We start from the raw sequence: 8,435 nt of genomic DNA on the forward strand, positions 1-8,435 counted from the left end.
ATATGATATTTCTTTCGAACAACTTTTCTTGTCTATGCAGCGAATGCTATATACGGCGCACCAAATCGCGCCTCTTGCGCGCTGCTGCAACTAGTCCCGCAGTCTTGCTCACGTTTTATTACTCGGAAAATTGAGAACAATATTGTTTAGTTTTTTTGCAGCACAAATTGTAACCAATATGCAACGTTTACCAGTCAGCTACTGATATTTTATTGTAAAGTTAGTTTTCCCTTTCGAGTACTCGCACCCGCGAGACCGTCGTACGTTTTACGCATTTCTCAAAGGCAAAATGGCGAGCGCGGGTCTTCTGGTGAATGTTCTACCGGCATCACACGGCTACTTTTGATCGCGAACAAGCGCGATCCGAATCGAAATTCTAGACTCCGATCGGCTCCTTCACGCAGCTTGCACAATGGAGCCAGTCACGACCGAGAAATTCGATCCTGAACGGGCTTGATCACGACCAAAGTGCGCTGTGTGACAGCCGTATTAGTCACTTGCTGTGCCGCTTGACAGCTCCCCTGAGAGGCTAATGACCACCTTAAACAACAAAATACTGCCGAAGCACACAAAAGAAGTGTTTGCCGCGCTGCGCGGAAACCGAGTGAACGCATTTGGAAATCACAAACGTCGGCATCTAAAACGAGCGAGCGAGCGAGCTTACTTACGCTGCGCCAGCTCTACTGACGTTGGCGTCGATTACGCGTCCTAGTCCTAACCGAGGCCTACAGGTAGGTTGTACAGCCGCTTTGGTGCTCCGACGCAGGCTGCGTCGCTTGCTGCTCGGAACTCGCCAAATATCAGACGTGTATAAACATATATTAGCTTCAGGAATTCACGCTGAGGTAATCGTGTCTCTCTTCAATACCGTAAAGGAGATATGGAATGTAGGAGAAATCAAAACCGAAACCACTGCCAACGTCACCGGTGATCGACTACACTGCGTACGAATACGTGCGCAGATTTAAGCTCCGCCCCCGTAGCCTTTGCTTCATGGCCAATAACATCAATTTCTTTTTATAGTCATTTAAGTGGAGATCACAGGGAGAGGCCTTTGTCCTGAAGTGGACATGAATAGGCTGATGATGATCATGATGATGATCATGATGGTGATCATGATGATGATACAAAAACTCTGACGGAGCAATCGAAACTAACCTTCACAAGGTGAGTTATAAATTACAGGCTAAGTGAATAAGAAAACCTGTTTCTTATTTGTAATTTGTGTAATATTGTAATATGTAAGTTGTCTTCATTGTATGCTCCCTGTAATAGTGCTAACTGTATTTTTACTAATGTATTTGCTCTTTATGTTAATTGCTTGCTTTTACATCAATTGATGATACCACGCTTACATCATTTAGGTTGTTTGCGTTAGGTGTTTGCACCTATGATTGTTGTGATCACCTATCGCCCATCTTACTCTATGCTCCACCTGGGCTCTGTAAGACATTTTTAAATAAATAAATAATAGTAGTAACCCAAAATATTTGCTGGAAACCTATATATAGAAGAAAAAGGAATGGCTACTGCACTAAGCTATACGGTAAATTCGCTGTGCACTTCCTTGAACAATTACGCAAAATCTTATTGCTTTATTTCTTGCTCAAGGTGATTACGGCTGGTCACAGCAGCTTTATAGCAAAATGAATAGCATTCGATCAAAGATACAGCCTCTAAGCGTCCGATTCAGCAACGGAGTTGGCATGTGGCAGCTGTCCCGGACATACACCAAAATGAATTCGAAGGTTAGGCGTACAGAACATATGTTTGTTTTAGCAGGAACATTCGCTCAATCTTTCTCGTACATTTTTAAACAAATCATTACAATGTAGAAAATCAATTGAAGCTATCAGATACGTTGTATGTAAATTTGCAGTATTACGCTGTTTTTATTTATCGCTGTCAAAATTGTCAGACTTTTTTTCAACTGAATACATTTTCAAGGAGCCCGAAGTTTTGTAGTTATAAATTTGGAAAATACAAAATAACTTCTGCTGTGCGATGATAACAGTGTAAAAAGAAAAGAAAAGTTGATGTAGGCTGCATAGAAAGTGTTTCGCGTTTGCGGCGTGAATTCCTACGGTTTGATGGTTTTCCTTTATTTCATTTTTTTATCATTAATATTATATAATTGTTTTGAAGAAAGATCATACAAACCGACACGGGCAATGTGTTCGGTAGAAAGTGAATACATCCGCCTGTGGACTAAAGCGTATATTTAAAGAGAAAAACTAAGAAAACACTGTGAAACTTCTATTTTTCACGGAAATCACAAAATCCCATTCGGGACGACAGTGTGCCCGTGCCAACGCAAGCGCATGTCTAGGTGTTCAATTTCTCAGACGAGAAGACAAGTTTCACAAGTAATTAAGAAAGTTACATTAATGAATTTTCTATCCGAAAGACTCTGTCGATGGATTATGATACAAGACTTGAAGCCCGATGAGATCAATTTGGCTTCTGACCGTCACAACTTGTTCAGCTAGTGTTGTCAAAACGCCCAGTGATGACGCTATAATTACAATTATCAGCGTGCTATCACTGGATGTTGTAACGCAGTCGACCGACATTATGGGCTATTTAAACTATTTAAAACGTCTACGTGGGAAAAATAACAGAAAATATAAAGGCTTGGGTGATATTTCCCTGATTACAATAAAGCTTTTGCGCTCTTTGCCTGATCCTATGAAGAATATATTATAAAGGAAACAGATCTGCGAATTGCTTTCATTTCACTGCTGACTGTCTCAGTTTAAGAAAAGTTGTCCTCAGAAGTTTGCTATGGACACATTCATCATCATCCCAGATATGCTTGTGTTAGCTTAAAATTTATATATCGAATGTTCAATTCCTCTAAAAACTACAGTATTCTTTCGGTTCGATTATTAAAAAAGCCAGGCAGCAACTCTATTAACAGAGCCTTACGTCATTGGTTCATTCTGGCGATACTTGCCAATGCCGCATGAGTCCTATCGCTGTGGAAGGCCAGGAGAGATCGCCCGCAGGCGGATGGTAAATTGCAGTCGCTGCTGAAGCACGTGGTTTCTATGAGTAAACTGATCGTGGGGGCTCAACTCCGGACACTCAATCTGCACTCGACAGGTGGAGCCTAATGAGAAAAGGACTCCCGCATGCCACTCGGATTTCGCTAATTGCGACCAAATTGAAACCTCCATTCCTGTGCCCTTGCAGCGTTAGCGATCGATCTGTGCTCACAAAACACAAAACAAACATCCCCGTCAAGAATTCACGTTGGAGGTAGGGTTTCTGCGGATGGACGGAAGCAGCACTTGAAAACGGCATTGTTGTGACACAAGAGCCACTATAATCCGGAAAATTGTAGAGCATCTAAGTAATTTCTTAACGCCATAGCCTTTATCAGAAGTGAGGTATGATTGGAGCAGTGAAACAAACAAACAAACAAACGACCGACCGAGCGAGCAAGCGACCGAACAAACGAACGAACGAACGGATTGATTGATTGAATGAATTAATTATCATATAACATCTTTTCTCATGACATTTTTGTACGTTACCAATGACATTCAACAGAAAACACTTCACTATTTTGGGGAACACGCAGAAGTAGCAGCTTCCCTAAGGTATCGAATTTTGCGTATACATGTATAGTAGCAGCTTCCCTAAGGTATCGAATTTTGCGTATACATGTATAGTAGCAGCATGCAGCTAACAATGTGCGCAAAAAAAAAAAAACACGTAACAATCGTTGTATGACAACTGAAATCCGACCGGTTTACCATCTCTGCACACTTTGTGGGACTTCAGAAGAGTGGAATTTTGGGCCATTTGGTGATGAACTTTTTTTTAGTGCGGTGAAGCGCGAAAGACGGGACAAAGTGAGATGAGACGGAGGGGACAAGCACTTTATTGGAGTTTCTACTCAGGAATTAGTTGCATTCTGCTACAAAGAAATTCGGGTAATACTACTACGGTGCTCTAATTTCGCAAACATGGTAGCATTGCCGTTTAACAGTGACATGAAAGGGAACTAGAAACTATAAAGTTTGAAATTCTTGCACACTTGAGATAATGAATTCCAGACAAATAGTGAGCATTATAGTCAGCTAAATTGCAGCGGACTCAAATTCATGCTAATGAATTATATCGACAACCACCGATTATGCGATTACACGAATCTATCATCAAAATACGACCACCACAGTCAGAAACAAACTGAGAAAAAAAGGCACTCAAGAGCATTGATTTCTGAGTCAAACGTGTGCCGGAGGCTCAACAGAGCACAGTCGAACTCTGCACTAAATATCAGTTTATAAGAGCTACGAGGAAAGAAGACAGTATTCAACCTTATGATTTTTCGCTATTCTTTCTGTAATCGTAGGTTCTAACGATGTCTGCTTTCCTGCACCCAAGGAAAGACTCTCCACGAAATCGCATCAAGAGCATCGACCTGGTGGAGCTTGTCGCAGGGTCTACCATAGTGCATCTTCCGTAAAATTGACAATCAGATTGTGCGCAAGTACTACCTATGCGCACGATTCCATAATATTGTTACGCGAACGAATGATTAAACACTGAACATGAATTAAAAGGTATATTTATACGAAAAAAAATGTCACAGTTTTGCCCTATGGGCGAAGCAATGAATGCGATAGCAACACAGCAATGTCATACGATGTAAGGTGAGCGGCTTTGGTAGCAATATAAATTGTAGTAAACATGAGCTGATTAAGTAAGCAGGTGTGCTGCGGCCTAAGTAGACCGACATGAAGAGAGACTCGATAACCACGAGAAGGCGCGTGTGAAACGGTGGTATTGATGAGAAGCGCTTCCCGTGGACAGCGCGTGCGAAGGGACACACCTGTAGCGCTGCACTGCCGATCCGGGCAGCATTACATGTGTAGCATGCGTTGGAAAATGTGGCCCGACTATTACTAACTGAATGAACAAGCGTGGTGTGAGCGCGCACAAACATGAATAGATCACACTGAATGACTGCAGACAACGACGGTCAAAACGCTGGCAGCAAGCCCATACGCTGCAGCGGGCGAAGGTACGTGCGGTCTAACGCTTCAACAGAAACTGAGCGGCGAATGCACAGTGCATAAAGGTCAGAGCCGTGTGGAGATAAGAGGCGGTGCGGTCGAGCGACGAGCACGGTTGTTGGCAGAGTAGAAGTGCCCCCCCCCCCCCCCCCCCGCTCCCTCCGGCGCTGGCTTCCCGCATCCTTGCTTGCGCGTGGGAGAGATAAGAGACTGTGCGGACAAGCGACGAGCGCGGTTGTTGGCAGAGAAGTGCCCCCCCCCCCCCCGCTCCCTCCTGCGCTGGCTTTCCGCTTCCTTGCTTGCGCGTGGGAGATTGAGTGCGTTCGCTCTCCGTGATAGCGCGCGTCCCCGCACGCTTCCGCTGGGGCATACGGCGCGCGGCGAAGATTTTATCTATACGGAACCTCACGGCGGCGGCAACGGCGACGCCGACGGCAGAAATCCGGTTGAAGTGTCCATATAATTGCTATCGCAATAAAATCACGAGACCGCACCATTCAAATGGGCACGGATTACCAGCGAAGCTGTTTAGGCTGCATACATGGGCTGCATACATTATGAAATGATACATTTCTTTAATACGGCACCACATTACGCCGACACATGTGCCGCGGCAGTCACCGCACCTGCGATGCATCTGGTGCAACTGCTGCTGCAGCCACTCCGGCACCTCCGAAGCTTGTGACTTTATAACCACAGAAGTGCAGGCCACGTGCACAGGCGTCATTGCCACACACATTCCCCCTCTCATTATTCTTCAAACATGATTGAAATTGAAAACAAATAAAGCACATGAAGACCAACTTGCTACTAAGTACACTATTTTATATATTTGTAGCGTTTCTCTTACAACGCCGAAATTATGTGGTTTTATTTGGACCTGAGATATTAAACTCAGTTTTGGAAGCTGGCGGAGTGATTGAAGCCTGCTTCACCCATGCCGCGGGTCGGCCCGGTACTGCACTGTCTCCGGGATCGGCCCACACATTCCTGTCCACGCGCCGGGATACGGACGCGATCCGGCCGGGGTACCCCCCTGGGAACGTATGCAGGGGGATGCATACGGGGAATATAAAGGTAAACAGCTTCGCTGCAAAAATCCGCCTCCATTCCACCCTGTGAAAGTGGATGTACAGTGAAGCTGATGCGGACGTTAGACTTATACACCACCACCCCAACTGACCTTAGACGACGTCACACAAGCACCAGCACCACAAGCAACGTACGTGACGCGCGCATCCACGTGTACGGAAGTGCAGCATACATCCTGATTCTTCTAGGCCGTCCGCTAAGTGCAAGTGCCTTATTGTACTAAATTATTGCTTAAAAGTAAATTGCGTCGGAAAATGCCTAAAGTACGACCTACACACAAGCTGCAGACATGATGGCTTCGGATTGTTATTCGAATGTACGATAAAACACAATTGTGTTACGCGGAAACTCAAACACAAAACCCTTTTCCAGCTCCCCTTTTTCGGGTGAGCACGCCACGAGAAATCCCCACCAAGTAGAGTTTAACAGGTTCGCTGTAAAAGTTAACGCTTCCTGTAAACGCACCGTTGCCGGCGCCAGCGCAGTGGTTCAGGCGTGGCGGCCGGGAAACTCGAGGGGATTTTGTTTGTTCGTCTTGATCCATCCACCACTGATATCATGCTTGTGGAGGACACGGACAGCACTAAGCAGAGGCTATGAGCCTTACCTCTTTGGTTCATTCTGGCGATACTTGCCAATGCCACATGAGGCCGCTGGCTGTGGATGGACAGGAGAGATTGCCCGTGGGGTGATGGCCCAATTGCAGTCGCTGCCAAAGCATGCGGTTCGTTTGAGTAAATTGATCGCCTGGACTCAACGCCGCAGACTAAATCTGCGCTCGACAGGTGGGGCTTAATGAGAAAGTGATGGGACTCGGATTTCGTTAATTGGGACAAAATTTAAACCTCCGTTCCTTTGCCCTAGCAGCGGCAGCGGTTGATCTGTGCTTACAAAACAAACATGCTCGCCAAGAATTAACGTTGCAGGTAGGGTTTCTGCGGATGGACTGAAGCAGCACTTGAAAACGGTATTGTTGGGACACAAGAGCCACTATCATCCGGAAAATTGTAGAGCATCTATGTTAACCACATAGCCATTATCGGAAGTGAGGTATGGATGAAGGAGTGAATGAAACAGTGAAACGAACGAACGAACGAACGAACGAACGAACGAACGAACGAACGAACGAAAGAATCCTCACATAATACCTCCAAAAGAAACCACTTCACCAATAAGTGACAGAGAAATACTTTTCTTCTTCTTTCTGGGGTTTTACGTGGCAAAACCAGTTCTGATTATGAGGCACGCCGTAGTGGAGGGCTCCGGATGACAGAGAAATAGACAGCAGTTTTCCTAACATATTGAACTTAGTAGCATCGTGCAGCTAACAATGTGCGCAAAAAGAAAAACACGAAAATAATGTATGACAACTGAAATCCGACCCCGGTTTACCATCACCGCATAGGTTAATGGAGTTTCTACTCAGATATTAGTTGCATCCTGCAACACAGACATTCGAGTAATACGATTATGGTGCTCGAATCTACGCAATATTAGGGTATGCAAACGTGGAGATATGCAACACACACACACAGACACACACACACACACACACACACACACACACACACACACACACACACACACACACACACACACACACACACACACACACACACACACACGCACACGCACACGCACACACACACACACGCGTGCGTGCTTTCCGAGTTTAGCTTAGCACGTAAACGCCCGTACATAAGTCAGTCGAATAAACGGCACAACGAGACGAGTGACCCCACATCTCCTTCCCTGCTGTGTTTTGTTTCTACCATAGAGAGAGAGAGAGAGCGAAACGGGGTGGTAATCGAAACCCGCATTAGGAAAAACAATACTTTTGTTTCCTGCAAATTCTCCGTTCACTCGAGGAGAAGTCGTTGACTCACTGGATCCGGTCGGAGGTCCCATATCTCCGCTCGACCAACAACCACCATCGATGTCGCTTCACGCTCTGTTTGCGCGCGTGCGTGTTGTGTGTTCTGGGATAAAGATCGTTCAAGCTTCAAAATTTCGTGGTATTACAATTTTTTTTCGTACTCTCTATTTCCGACTGTAAGAGATTATTTTTGGTTCAAACTGTTGTCGAAATATGAGACGTGCTTCGCGTTCTCACACCAATCAGTCTCCTTTGTTGTCCAGCAGAAATGGGACGAATTGAAGAAAACTTTCGTGACAAAAATACACAACGGAAGCAATGAAGGAGGGAAACACTATACCGGCAGCTACGCACGCCACACGGCCGGGACCCATCGTGACATCTATTTTCGCTGAGCCCTGCAACACCTATAGCGACAAAATCTGCGAAAGCACTAAAGC

The 8,435-nt window shown here is 45.3% G+C and overlaps 1 pseudogene; it reads left to right on the forward strand.

The window, feature by feature from the left end:
• The first annotated feature begins 5,853 nt into the window (after positions 1-5,853).
• Positions 5,854-6,016, forward strand: LOC119457130 (U2 spliceosomal RNA; annotated as a pseudogene).
• Positions 6,017-8,435: the final 2,419 nt, after the last annotated feature.

The sequence above is a fragment of the Dermacentor silvarum genome, chromosome 6 (genome assembly GCF_013339745.2).
Source record: "Dermacentor silvarum isolate Dsil-2018 chromosome 6, BIME_Dsil_1.4, whole genome shotgun sequence".
In the NCBI taxonomy this organism is placed as follows: Eukaryota; Metazoa; Arthropoda; class Arachnida; order Ixodida; family Ixodidae; genus Dermacentor; species Dermacentor silvarum.